Source organism: Felis catus, chromosome B1, assembly GCF_018350175.1.
Source record: "Felis catus isolate Fca126 chromosome B1, F.catus_Fca126_mat1.0, whole genome shotgun sequence".
In the NCBI taxonomy this organism is placed as follows: domain Eukaryota; kingdom Metazoa; phylum Chordata; class Mammalia; order Carnivora; family Felidae; genus Felis; species Felis catus.
In genome coordinates this window covers 132,302,975-132,318,213 of record NC_058371.1, presented here as the reverse complement: position 1 = coordinate 132,318,213, position 15,239 = coordinate 132,302,975, and the positions used below count along the sequence as shown (strand labels likewise).

The 15,239-nt window shown below is 38.8% G+C and overlaps 1 pseudogene; it reads left to right on the top strand.

The window, feature by feature from the left end:
* Nucleotides 1–3,280: 3,280 nt before the first annotated feature.
* LOC101098708 lies at nt 3,281–5,156 on the top strand (annotated as a pseudogene).
* The last annotated feature ends 10,083 nt before the right edge of the window (nt 5,157–15,239 follow it).

The window sequence follows — 15,239 nt, the reverse complement described above, 5'->3', positions numbered from 1 at the left end:
TATGTGTCAGGGACAGGCAAAGCTGTAAGACTTCATTCTGTCCTCCAGTGGCTTATAGAGGAGAGAGACTCTAGTCAGAACACAAGATGGTGGTAATAAAAGAAAAGTAGGCAAGTCCATTTTGGAATTTATAGAAGAAAAGTAAAGTGGTAAAAGCTCAGACTGAGAGCAGTCCTGGGGGTTATACCACCAGAGTTTCAGAACCCAGAGCACCTCATCTCCAACCTAAGACCATCAAGTCCCTGCTTCTTCTTTTCTTTAACTACAGCCTGCTCCAGGCTGTACTCAAAGCACCCAGTACTGCTGCTGGGAATTCCTGATACCACTGCCCAGCAATAGAGACCTTGAGAGAGAACAAGTCCTGAGGTGGGGACCAGTAAATGGAATCAAAGGGATGTAAGTGTGGAGATGGAGAGAAGATGTGGCCCTGGTTCTGTATTTTAAATAGATGGATGCATTTCTCATAAAAAACATTCCTGCCCTTGTTTGCCAGGCTTTCTTGGTTACACTGCAGGTTGGAAAGATATGTCTGACCAAAGAACTACCTACCATAATTTCTAAGATCACTTTGAAGAGAAATGCATTCCAGTTATAAACAACCAATTAACAAAATCTTTCTTAAAACATAACCAGTCATTCATTCAGTAACTATTCCTTAAGAGCCTACTAGTTGCAAGTACCCTTCTAGGTGCCAGTAGTAATGCAGCAGTGAAGAAAATAAAGTGAAATCCTTCCTGTTAAGAAACATTCTTGTGGCGCCTGGCTGACTCAGTCAGTAAAGCATGCAATTCTCAATCTCAGGGTTATAAGTTCAGGCCCCATGTTGGGCATGAAGCCTACTTAAAAAAAAATTCTTTAAAACTTGTAAATAAAGCAAAAACAAGGGTGGCAGTTCCTTTTAATGTCATGGGAGGGAATTATCAGGATCACCCAAGGATGATTTAATATTCTAGGAATACACTTTGTTCAAATCACTGTTCTGATTAAAGGTCCCAGTCTTAGTGAAGTTACATGTTTCCCCCCCCCATAAAGATGCAAATAATTTCTGTCCAGTATAAAAGACAAACACAAAGGTTACAATTAATTGCCTTGAAGAACATTAACCAGTTTTGTATCTAACCTAGCAATTTTACTCTAACATTTCTTTATTAAATTGGAGCCAACGTTACCAATTTTCTGGGTCCCTACTAATTACTTAGTTGAACAAAATCTTTGATATGTGTTCATTATATATTTGTATGACAACCATTTTTTTTAACTTTTTGAAAAATTATACTTCAATAATCTTTTCATGGAGTTTATAATGCAGTTACATAGCTTCTCTCTTTGCTCTTTTCCCTCTCGTTTGGAGTTCAAACTAGTGGGCTACCATGTCATAATGCTTCCTATTCAATTTTTTCTTTCCTTAGGCTTTTTTGGATAGCAAATGGAGGAGACTAGAATATGTCACCCTTAAATATTCCTCTTTGACATAAAAATTGTTTCAAGCTTAAGGCAATGAAGAAGCAGCAAACTCTTCTCTCTACTTGCCCTCTTTCTGCCTATAGGAAATTCTCCTGTAGGAAATTCTCCTTTTTCTGCAAACAGATGTATCAGCTCAAGAGCAATAAAAAAGAAATCTGCAAACAAACCTTACTCCATTAGCTTCCTCCCACATATTTACCTTCCCTCAGTTTGCCACCTTGGAAGCCTGGAATGACTTTCCTTTGTCCTGTCGTTTCTCTATAAATTTACTGTTCTTTGTCGAAGATACTACACAAGCAAGAGTTCTAAGCCACTACTTTGAGTTACTCTTCAAGTTTCTCCTGTGTGATGTGCACTGCACACATTAAATTGTTTGCTTTTCTCTCATTAATTTGTTTTTTTGTAAAAAGCCCAGCTAAAAAACCTAAGATGGGAAGACATAAAATTTTGCCTCCCCTACATAAAGAAACAGATCACTTTCTGAATGTTTGTGACTCCAGGGCACCTGGGTGGCTCAGTTGAGCATCCAACTCTTGGTTTCCACCTCAGGTCATGATCCTAAGGTCGTGGGATTAAGCCCTGCCTCAAGCTCTGCGCTGAGGGTGGAGCTGCTTGGGATTCTCTCTCTCCCTCTGCTCCTCTCCCCTGCTTATTCTCTCTCTCTCTCTCTCTCTCTCTCTCTCTCTCTCTCTCAAAAATAAATAATTAATTAATTAAAAAAATAATGTTTGTGTCTCCACTCCCCTAATTCATATGCTGAAACTCTAATCATAATGTGATGGTATCTGGAGTTGGGGCCTTTGGGAGGTAATTAAGTCATGAGGGTGGAACCTTCATGATAAGATTAATGCCCACATAAGAAGAGGCCAGAAGAGCTGGCTCTCTTCTTCTACCATGTAAGGATACAAAAAGTCAGGAATCTGCAGCCTGGAAGAGGACCTTCACCAGAGCCCAAACCTGCTGGCACCCTGATCTCATATTTCCAGCCTCCAAAACTGTGAGAAAAGTATCTCTATTGTTGATACATCACCCAGTCTATGGTAATTTGTTATAGCAGCCTGAACTAAGACATCCCCCTTACAAGTTTCATTTTGACTCTGTCTTTGCAAAGCAAATGGCAAACAATTATTGAAGCCACCATCATCTAGTCTGGTTGCAAGTAAGCATGCAAGTATTTAAGGTTTTATTTTTACAGATCAAGCAGAGGACCAAAAAAGGTGGTTTCAGCAGCAGGTAATGAATCCATTGGCTACAAAAGAAAAAACAGGCTTTCCTGGCTCTCAGTGTATTATTAAATCACTCCTTTTATATGACATCCCTTTCCCCCCCTCACTGTCTTTAGAGAGAACACTGTAACTGAGGTGGGCAAAGTCAAAGTTCTTATGAGGGTGAAATGAAAGATTCAGAAACTCCAGGTGCACTTTGTCATGCAGCCCAGTAGTGAGGACCTGAGGTGACTTAGCAATATCTTTGTACTTTGTGCCAAATGCACCCGTATTTACCTTTTGTGGGGTTTTTTTAACTCTCTTCTCTTTTGTTCTCTTTTTTATCATCATTTTTTTAAGTTTATTAATTTATTCTGAGAGAGACAGAGATAGTGACAGTGGGAGAGAGGCAGAGAGAGAAAGAGACAGGGAATCCCAAGCAGGCTCTGGACTGTCAGTACAGAGCCTGGAGCCCAATGTTTAAGACACTGTGAGATCATGACCTGAGCCAAAACCAGGAGTTGGGTGCTCAAGGGACTGAGCCACCCAGGTGGCCCTTATCATTATATTTTAAATGTTTATTTATTTTTGTGAGGGTGGAAGGGGCAGAGAGAGGGAGACAGAGGATCTGAAGCAGGCTCTGTGAGCCTGATTCTCTTCTTTATTATTTTGATATTTATTCAAGAAATCTTTATTGAGTGTTTATTCTATATGAAGCATTGTGGCAGTTAGGAATTAAATGGTAAGTCAAACCATAATCCCTACTTCTCACAGAGTTTACAGTGATTCTTCATGAATAATATGACAATAACTAATACACATAAAATGATTATTATATGCTAGGCATTCTTCTAAGAACTTTAAATTTATTGTTTAATTCACACAACTAGAAAGGTATTGTCATCACCACCATTTTATAGATGAGGAAACCAAGGCACAGAAAGTAAGAAATTTGCCCAAAGTCACATGGCTACAGTGGTTGAGCTTGTATCCTACTTGCCACCCTTTTATTGTCTTTACTAATGCAGATGTCACCTGAGGGGTTATACTAATTCATTTATTTATTAATTCACCCACTCTTCACCCTGTTATTAAGCATCTTTGATGATTTAGGAATGTGGCCATGGTTTCCAGCAAACAAGGAATTAGGAAGTCCTTGTCATGGAGTCAATCACAGTTTCCTGAGAGGGAAAGGCCCATAAACACATAATTCCAGCACAACCTGTTAGGTACAAAGGCAGGGTTATGTACCAAGTGAAACGTAAACAAAGAAGCAGGAGTGACTAACTTTTGTCTGGGGTTGTTGAGAAAGACTTTACAGAGGAGAGAAATTTTTATTAGTGTCTTAAAGGCTAAATAGCAACTCATTAATGACTAATAGGGAGATCAATCCAGAGAAAGGAAAGAACACAAGGAGAAGCCTGGAGTCATGCCAGGGCCAGGTGTGTGGGCGATGATGGTGCAAGTGGGTGAGGAGCAAGACTTAAGGATCAGAAGTTGAGTTAGGGTTGGCACTGCAGTCCCAGAGACAGCCACCACCCAGCCTGACGCCACTGACCCTGAGCCAGAGATGGCTGTGCCTCCCACGTGTGCTCATTTTGGCAAATCTGCGAGAGATGTCTTCACCAAGGGCTAGGAATTTGGCTTAATAAAACCTGATTTGAAAACAAAACCTGAAAATGGACTGCAATGTACAAGCTTAGGTTCAGCCAAAACTGAGACCAACCACTAAAGTCAGCATCAGCCTAGAAACCCAGTATAGATGCATCAAGCACGGTCTGACGTCTTTGGAGAAATACAACACAGACAACACTCTAGACATGGAGATATTTGTGGAAGACCAGCTTGCATGTATACTGAAGCTGACCTTTGATTCATCCTCTCACCAAGCACAGGATGGGAAGGTGGGAGGAGGATGCTAAAATCGAGACAGGGCGTAAGCAGGAGGCATCAACCTGGATGTGGATTTCCACATGGCAGGGCCTTCAGACCAGGTCGCTCAGGTGCCACTCAAAACGACGGGCTCGCTGGCTCCCAGATGAATTCTGAGACCACAAAGTCTGGAGGGACCCAGAGCAACTCTCCGGTTGGCTACAAGACTGATGAATTGCAGCTTTACACTAATGTAAATGACAGGATGGAGGCTAGTGGCTCCTTTTATCAGAAGGTGAACAAGAAATTGGAGACCAATGTTAATCTGGCCTGGACAGCAGGAGCTAGTAACACTGACTTAGCAATAGCAGCCAAGTATCAGATGGACCCTGACGCCTATTTCTCCACCACAGTGAACAGCTCCAGCCTGATAGGTTTGGAACACATTCAGACCGTAAAGCTAGCTGTCAGACTGACTGTGTCAGAGTGATGCTGTCAGCTCTGCTGGATGGCAAGAATGTCACTGCTGGTGGCCACAAGCTTGGTCTATGACTGGAAGGCAAGCATAATCAAAGGCTATACAATCATTTCATTTTAGACTATTTTACAGCATAGCTACCCTCAGAATTTAGTGTACCTTTCAATGTTTGTCTGGAATGCAATGATGCTAAACATCATGTTGAACCTCCATATTAAATGATTCCACTTTAAGGTGTTACTCTTTCAGAGGTACAGAAGAAACCCAATTCCAAACGAGATCCTTTCAGCTGTGGACTTGGGGGGAACTTGGTGGCCTCTAGAAATGTCAGGTTTTTTTTTTTTTATCTAGAAACAGCTGCTAGTGGAAGTTGATAATTACAAACTGTCATTAAGTAAATGAATGAAATTGTGACTTCCTGAGAAGTGAACCTTAGTTTCCTACCCCATGAAGGAGAGGCTTGTTGTTTGATGGTGTGTACAAACTCATCTGAAAGAGACTTTTTTAGACAGATTTTCGTGACCTGTTTCCACCCCAGTCCATCACCTCTTTTACACCAAAAATAGTCTGCAATGCATGGTAGCTGAGTTTTTTGTTTTGTGAGTGTGTGTGTGTGTGTGTGTGTGCACGCGAATGCCATTTTGAGATAGAGGTGGATGAAGCCAGTAATTCAGGACTTTATCTCCTTTCATGTTGTGTTTTTTTGCCCTTGCACCAGATGAAACAGCTTCTAAGAGTTCTAGCTGCAAGCAGAGAAGAGTCTTTGTGACTGTAATCACATGGTGACATCATTCAGAATCTAAATTGGACTTCTGTTATATTCTTGCCACTCGGTTTATTTTTTAGCAGTTTAACTGGTGATTTTAGAGTCTTCCATTTTGGGTAGAATAAGATCTTCCTTTAAAATGCTATAATTAACATAACTGAAAGTGAAACTTGAACAAAATATTAGAACCTCAAAAAAAAAAAAAAGAAATTGAGTTGGAAACAAAGTGATTATTGACGATACTCAAAGGGGTTTAAACTGGGGATTAATGCATACAGATCTGTATTGTAGAGATTCTTTGGCACCATTTTGAAGAAGATTAATGCTAGAAGATCCCAAGGAAAGTTAGAACAAATTGGTAGCTATTGCAGCCATCTAAACATTATTTCAGTTATGGAACAGTATTAATTCAGAATTAATTCAATTTCTTCACACAACCCCCATATAGTAGGTGTGACCATATGCCATTTTACAGATGAAGAACTCAGTGAATAGAGAGTTGCCAAATGGTATACAGCCAGTAAGTGGAGTCATGTTTCACACCCAGGCCATCTGTGTTAATACTGCATTTTTAGAGCCTTCGGGAATAGGGGTGGAGTGCTGTACTGGAGGTGGGGTTAGGGGATACAGCCAATTACCAGGGCAAACTTTCTTACAAATCCCCTTTAAATATCTTTCTTTCTTCCTAGAGTTTACACTCACTCTGGCTGCTAATCTCTCTGCTCTAAGGGCTATTGCTGTCACACTGCTTTTCTTGAGAACTTCTTCCTTCTCCTACCTGGCTGTTTATATTCCACTTAGCTCTGAGAATGTGACCCCCCTACTCCCCTTGGCCTAAGCACCCTCCTAGGCTAAGTGAAATCTCCAGATTTGACGTTTTTTTTTTTTTTTCTGAAGAGAATCAAACCCTGCTTTCAATTCTGGAGAAAGTGGATAGGAGGAGAAGTCTAGGAACTTGAAGGCATTAAGATGTTGGATTTGATTTCGGGTTTGTTTATTTTTGTGGTGTCTCAGAGATATTCAAGTAGAGATGAGAAAAGAAACCACAGGGAGAGAAGCCAGAGGTTTGAATTTTTTCTTTTGAAAATACTTATTAAGTATTTGTTTGCAGACACTTAACAGGAGTTTTTAAATACCATCTCCCTGGCCATTACCTCTAGTATTTTGGAAGGCAGCCTTTGTACACAGCTAGATATTTTTTCTAAATAACTTCGAAAAGGAAACTAAACCAGTTAGTCAGTGGCCAAGTTCTAACAGTCTATTATTTTTAATATAGGATTTTTTCCAAAGATAGTTTATAATACATGTTCTGAAATTTGCAATTTCCTCAAGTTTAAAGACCCACATAGGGACAGATGTCATAATATTTGTACAAAAAATTTGATAAATACATGTAGGTAGAGGTTGTATTTTTTTATTTTTAATGTTCCCAATAAAGAAAAGTTGCATGTTTACTAAAGAGAATATAGAATACAGAAGTTAAAAAATGTATCATACCGTCATATATAGCTTTATGAACATTTGTGCATATTCTCTTCCATATTACTTCCTTCTTTTTCTTTCTTTTTGATTACTGCATTTCTTTTATTTTATACTTTCAGTGTTTCTGGTGTTCCACTTCAAACATAGCCATTTCTTCCTCATAGTATATAAATTGCTACTTAAAAAATATCTGTCGGAGCACCTGGCTGGCTCAGTCAGGGGAACATGTGACTCTTGATGTCAGGATGGTAGGTTCAAGCCCCATGTTGGGTGTAGAGATCACTTAAAAGTAAAATCTTGGGGGTCCTAGGTGGCTCACTCATTTGGGTGTTTGACTCTTGGTTTCAGTTCAGGTCATGATTTCATGGTATGTGGGTTTCGAGCACCTGCATTGGGCTCTGTGCTGATAGTGTGGAGCCTGCTTGGGATTCTCTTTCTCCCCTTTATCTCTTTACCCCTCCCCTACTCCCGCACATGCATGTGCTCTCTCTTTCTCAAAATAAATAAACATAAATAAATAAATAGATAAATAAATAAATAGTTTTAAAATATATATATACGGGTACCTGGATGGCTCAGTCAGTTAACTGTCCAACTCTTGGTTTCGGCCCAGGTCATGATCTCATGGTTCATGGGTTCAAACCCCTGCGTTGGGCTCTGCACTGACAGCCTGCCTGGGATACTCTCTCTCTCCCTCTCTCTTTTCCCTTTCCACGCCCATGCTCTCTTTCTCTCTCTAAAAATAAATAAATAAACTTTTAAAAATTAAATAAAAAATAGATATGCTTTAAAAATTGTAAAGGTAATACATTCTCATTACTTTTTAGGAAGTCATGCAATACAAAAGTATATAAAGTCAAAAACATAAGTCACCCTGCCTTTTCCCAGACCTATTTCCTGAGGAGGTACCTCAAATGATGTTTTGATTAAATACTCAAGCTTTTACAAAAGTAATTCTTGGGGTTAATTTTTCCCCTCATATCTGTAATCTAAGTTAATAAAAATATATTTTCTCTAAAGTGTTGTTATTGATTTCTTTTCTAACTTTTTTCAGATTACTTTTTTGTGCTATGTTTTAAATAATTATGTATGATGAAATGTTGCTAAAACACTGGAATGTCAGTTCACCTTGCTGTGAATGAGTGGGAGGAAGATTTTATACCAAGGATATTGTTGGATTATAGTCATTCTTTGAATAGAGGCTAATTATGGCTTAGATTCTCTTCTTTCTTCACCTTTCTGAAAAATAAATGTTTTATTATGGGATAACTTTAGATCTACAGAAAGATACAAAGATAGTACAGATGATTCCTATATATACTTCACCCAGTTTTCCCTAATGTTAGTATCTTTTATAACCATGGTACATTTGCCAAAGCTAAGAAATTAACACTGGAACAACACTATTAACTACAGACTCCATTTGGATTTTATTAGTTTTTCCATTAATATCCTTCTTCTATTCCAGGAACCAATTCAGGATACCTCACTGCATTTAATTACTTCATCTTTTTAATCCCATTGTTTCATTGCTCTCCAAGAAAGCTTGTGGGAAGAGAAAAAGGGGTTAGAGATAGCACATACTGACACATTTGAGATCATCTTAGCAAAATGAAGCTATAATCATTGGGGTTTTGAGATTCTTGGTGGATGTTATTTTACTTAGTTATCCTGCCTTCTTCAGGCAGAAGTATTTGAGCTGTACCAAATGTCATGCATGAGTGGAAATCTTCATGGCATAATTTGAGAGATGATGTCAGACATGACTCCATTCTTAAAAATATCTCCTACCCCACCAACCTTCGCATGGAAATTACAGCAACAGGGATTTGATTACCACTCTGGGCCACAGATACCTCCATATATCTTTATTAAAAGTGCAAATCCTCTGGGGCGCCTGGTTGGCTCAATCAGTGGAGCGTGTGACTCTTGATCTCAGGGTTGTGAGTTCCAGCCCCCCACTGGATATAGAGATTACTTAAAGAAAAAAAAATCTTTTTAAAAAAGTGTATATCATCTTCACATTAATTTATCAGGTCAGTTTCTTTGGTGGGTTGTGGGGTACGCTGATATAAGCGAACAAGCTTGGGTAGGTATGTAAAGGAGATGCTCGAAGACTGGTTTGGCCACACAGGGAACAATGCAGAACACATTCGAGTTATGGTGTCAAAGGAAATCAAAGTATACTTGTGGGCACTGAGAGCCTAGCGGTGTGTATATAGGGGTAGTTGGAAGGCAGGAAACTTGGAAAGAAGGAAAAGTGAAACTTTAGAGGAGAAAATAAATTTCCTCCTGATGTGTGAGATGTGATAGGAAAAGACAAATCCAGCTTTCTTCATACCTTTCCCGCAGTTGAATCGGTACTATGCAGAACGTAATACAGGGAACACCTGTATTAGAAATCACCTGCTTTAAAACAATGGTGATTCTCAGACCCCAGTACCAAAAATTCATTTAGTAAGTCTGGAAGAGGGCCCAGAATCTGCATTTTAAACAAGTTCCCCCAGGGATCTTATGCATACTAAAGCTTGAGAGCTAAATTCTAGGCAATTTCTCTTAAAGGGTAAGGACTATATCCGGCTTATTTTATTAGCATCTTTTTTAGCACCTAGTGCTCAATACTCAGTAAACCTTGAATTGAACAGCTCAAGTGACTGTATACCAGAAATGTGAATGTGTTTTCTCTTAATCTCCATGGATTTGGACAACTGGTTTTTTGAGTCTTTTCTTTTGTATGGCCAGTGTCTAATCCTACTTCAGCTTAAAAGCATCTTAATCCTTTTCTTTGCTTCCCTGAAGAAACTACTTCCCTCCAAGCATTACATTATGTAGTTTAGATAGAGTTAAATCTAATCTCCAGTTCCAGAAGTGGGAATGTTATCCAGGCCAGCCTTCAAAGTATAAGGAATTCTCCTGGCCACAATGATTTGCTCAGAGGTGTGCATACAACTGAAGCCGAGACAGGGAGTCAATCCTAGCACTATGGTAAACTCTTTCTTCTGGGATTGTTAAACTGTAATCATATAGCTTGAAGTCAACACAGAGCTAGCTACCTGAGAATGAAACCACCAAAGAAGAAAATGGAGCCAGGGATGCCTGGGTGGCTCATTCGGTTAAGCCTCTCTTGATTTTGACTCAGGTCATGATCTCACAATTAGTGAGATTGAGCCCTGCATGGGGCTCCCTTGCTGACAGCGTGGAGCCTGCTTGGGATTCTCTCTCTCCTCTCTCTTTGCCCCTCCACCACTCATGCTCACTCTCTCTCTCTCTCCCAAAATAAATACACTTTTAAAAAGAAAAAAAGAAAAGAAAATGGAACCTAAAGATTGCTGAGAAAGATAGTATGCTGAGGACATCATTTGAGTGCCTTGATCAAGCCTTGCCTGAAGTTTACAACTTGAACTTCCAGGTACTGGGTCAATTAATCCTCTTTCTAATTTAAACTAAATTGAATTGGCTTTCTCTTGCTTACAGCAGGAGTCCTGACACATAGCTTTTATATTGCCCTCCACCACTTGACATCGTGAGTGAACAGCTTTGAGTCTTGGGCTTTCCCTAACACTCTGCCAATGCTAAATATAATAAATATAATTTCACAACATGGCTCAGGCGTGTCAGACTTCTGTATTTCATTTGCATGGGTGTGATTTATTTATTTACCTTTTGCATTGGTGTGATTTAAATCTCATCAGAGCAGCCTTTATATAGTTCTGAGCATGAAATGAGTGCTCTATCAAGTTAGATGGCGATATTCTAGATGTCATCTTTCCCGGAAAATTTCCCTGACTCCCACACTTCCGTATATTCTAGGTTAAGAAGATCTCTTTTAGTTTCTATGCTTACCCTTATTCCAGCCCCCTTTTTTCTGTTGTAATTGTTTCTTACCTGCTTTCCCAAGTGGAGTTCCTCTTGTCTTTTTTTTTTTTTTTTTTTGTAATCTCCAACACCCAGCCCAGAGCTTTTGCACAGAGTAGGTACTTGACATACAAGTATTGAATGAATGGATGAATAATGAATGATGACAATTACACAAATCAGGGGAAACTTATTCCTTTCCCCATACTTTAAGTAAGAAAGCTGCAGCAAATCAGTAACTACATTTAAGGCTTCTGCTTATCGATCTTTTTGCCTTATCTTCCATTCTATGACGCATGCAGAGAAGGACATTGATCAATTATTCAAAAGCTGGCCACCAGGTGTGAAGGGTTGAAAATATGGAAAATAAAGAACAATTGAAGAGGCCTGGAAGTTATCTCGGGAAAGGAAGATTTGGAGTAGAAAACAAAACTGTCTTCAAATACTTGAAGTGGGTGGGAACCAGGGCAATAATCAGGCCAATAAATTCTGAATGAAGTTCTTCTACAGTAAAGAATTCTAACGATCAGGGCCTCAGGACTTCCTTGAGCTTCCCATTCCTGAGGGTAATCCTGTAGAGCCTAAATATCATTTGGTGGAGAATCTACAGAACAGTAGACAGTGGGGGGGGGGGGGGGGGCGGTCAGGAATTCAAATACCTGCCTTTACAAAGGTCTCCTGCCACCCAGAGAACATTACGTTTTAGAATCTTTTTTAAGAATTCTAAGAATATTAGGGGCACCAGCATGGCTCACTCAGTTGAGCATCTGAATTCAGCTCAGGTCATGATCTCACAATTTGTGAGTTAGAGCCCCACATCTGGCTGGCTGCTGTCAGCACAGAGGTCACTTGGGATTCTCTGTCCCCCTCTCTCTCTGTCCCTCCGCAATACATGCACTCCCTCCCCAAAATAAATAAACACTTAAAAAATAAATGAACTCTAAGAATCTTGGAATCTCTTAAGACTCTTTTTTAATGTATATATAATTCCACTAAACCTTTGCTTCTTGTATAATGAAACATTTGCAGATGAAGAATTGTATCTTCCTTCTGTTCCAGTGCTACACTGATGGACAAAGCGTTTTTGTAGCCCAAATGCATGGCTTTGCATTTGGTTAGAAATGGGCTCAGAAGCATGAGATTATCCTACATATGTCCTACATTCTAGTCAACCCCAATCTTAGGACTTTATCAGTGTAAACTTTGCTCAAGTATGTGTGCATGTTTGTGTGTGTCTTTGGGTAATTTTTGCTTATTATCCTAGGTGGTGACTGATTAATTAAGGATGCAAGCTCTCCTGTAAGAACCAAAGGCTTGGAAAAGGGTAAAGACCATCAGCATCAGGATCTCTCAGGATGTTTCAAGAATGCATATTCCTAGGTTCCACCCAGACTTACTAAATGAGATTCTTTGGGGGTTAGGCCCAGGAATCTGCATTATAACAAGTATGGGGGAGGAAAATGAATTTCCCCCACACTTCTGAGTTCTTAGCTGAGATCACTGTAATAAAAGATGGATTGACAAGACAAGACCAAACAGGAGGTTGTTAACATGCATATTTCACATATACCCTTGGGAGATTCCAGGGAAAAAGGAATAACTCACAGAGGTAGCTTTAGAATTTAGACTTACATACCATTTTAATAGGGAAAGGGAGAGGGAGATGCAGACATTAGAGGAGAGAGCAAATTATTTTTAGCAAAGATGAGTGGGCGTTTAGAAGATGGAAAGTAGGATACTCTATGACCAAGTATGTCTGGGTGTGCTATCAAATTTAATCTATCCTCTCCTGTGAGCAGAGTCAATCCTCCCTGGGTGATGAAACTTCCAGGAAGGAGATTTATAACAACTGAACCCCTTTTGGAGGTGCTGTCTTTAGGCAGATAAGGGAAGTGGAGAAAAAGTCTTTCCATACATCTCCCTGCATTTGCTGTTTGCAAGTGCTTACAGCCCAAAAGAATCAACATGCCAAAGTGGCATAATTTGTGGTGACCTGTCCCAAATTCCTACAGACATATTTTGGGGTGGCATATTGTTACCCTTCACAAGCAACCCCAGGTACTAACTGTGAATGCTGAAGTTTGAGGCGCATGACTTTAGGAGGTAGAGGGACAGTGAGAGGAACTTCTCTCTCCTGAAGACGAAAGTTCTCTTTTTGGGTAAAACTACTCTGTTCTCAAATGTCAAATGACAGACTGTCCATTAGGGAATAGGTCAATTGAATTTTTTCATTGCTAATTCTCAGAAAATATATGACTTTAATTAAAATTATAGATTCCCAATTATATTTTAACTATTCATGTGTTGAAAAGATATTTAAAATTATATAATCATACAGTTCCATACATGTTAAATAATGCCTTTGGTTTAAAAACAAATCAGGGACCACACACCATACAAAAGGTAATTATGTGAAGGTGTGGAAGTATTATGTGACATTATTTTGATATATATATATATATATATATATATATATATATATATCAAAGCATCATATTGTACACCTTAAACTTACATAGGTTATATGTCAATAATATCTCAATAAAGCTGGGGGAAAAAATCAGAGGAAAAAATCAGCCTTGACCTATTTAGAGTCCTCAAATAATATTATTAATTAATATTTTCTTTTTTTAATGTTTATTTATTTTTGAGAGAGTACATGCTTGGGGTCGGAGGGGGAGGGGCAAAGGGAGAGGGAGACAGAGAATCTGAAGCGGGCTCTGCGTAGGACAGCAGAGAGTCCTACGCAGGTCTTGAACTCACAGTCCACAAGATCATGACCTGAGCCAAAGTTGGACGCTTAACCAACTGAGCCACCCAGGCTCCCCACATTAATTAATATTTTCAAACATTTGTATGATAATCATGAAGAATGAGAAGTATGGGAAAGTAAATGATTTGCTTTATAAGCTCATGATAAAAAAAAGTCTTATACCTACACTGGAAACCAGGCCAAAGGTTATTGGCCAGGAAAAGATATATTACTTCTCATTTTATGCAGACACATTGCATCTCCAAATGGGCTCTATTCCAGGTCATAGAAAATAAGTTATGCTAGGAGCATCTGGCTTGTTCTGGCTTCAGTGGAGCATGAGACTCTTGATCTCTGGATTGTGAGTTTGAGCCCCATGTTGGGTGTAGAGATTTCTTAAAAATCATTTAAAAATCTTTCAAAAAAAATAAAAGAAAAGAAGTTATGCTGTACTCAAAAACAATTCCTGAAATTTACATTTTGTTTGATTTGAGACATACCTATTCACCTGGAAATATCTTCAGGTAAGTGGCCTTTGGAAAAGATTGCTACCCATAAACTGAGACATCAGATATACACTCTCTAGTAATGAATACAAAATTTAAAATGAACACCAAAAGCCTTCTGGAACTTTAAATGAAAAGACAACTTTTATTAACCACAGTGACATTCTTGAGACCTAGCATTTTAAAGAAGCTCAGAATAGCTAATCCATCTGAATCTCAGGATTATGTTTCAAAAACTCTCATGTTCTGAGGCGCCTGGATGGCTTAGTTGGTTAAATGTCCAACTCTTGATTTTGGCTCAGGTCATGATCTCACAGTTCCTGGGATCGAGTCTTGCACTGGGCTTCATGCTGACAACACGGAGCCTGCTTGGGATTCTCTCTCCCTCTCTCTCTGCCCCTCCCCCACAGGTTCTCTCTCTCTCTCTCTCTCTCTCTCTCTCTGTGTCTCTAAAAATAAATAAATAAACTTTTTTTTTTTAAAAAGAGGATTTGATAAATAGGAATGCTATAAAATCTTCTGTCTTTAGGATTAAAAATCAGGAATATCATGCTGTATTGTGTTGATAAAATATAAGAGGTAAATATAGAATTACATTCAACTTCATTTCTCCAGTGTACTTTAGATAATGTGTTGTGATTTACAATTTTAAAAATTCTTTTACTGAGGTATAATGTTATACATACACATGTATATATGTATATATACATATATAAGTGAGCATATATTACATTAATCATAAATATGCAATTCAATGATTTTTTTATTAAATATACACTCAGGTAACCTCCATCCAGATCAAGATATAAAAAAGTTTCAGCTCTCCCAAAAGTATAACTTTTATTGCATTTTAAAATGA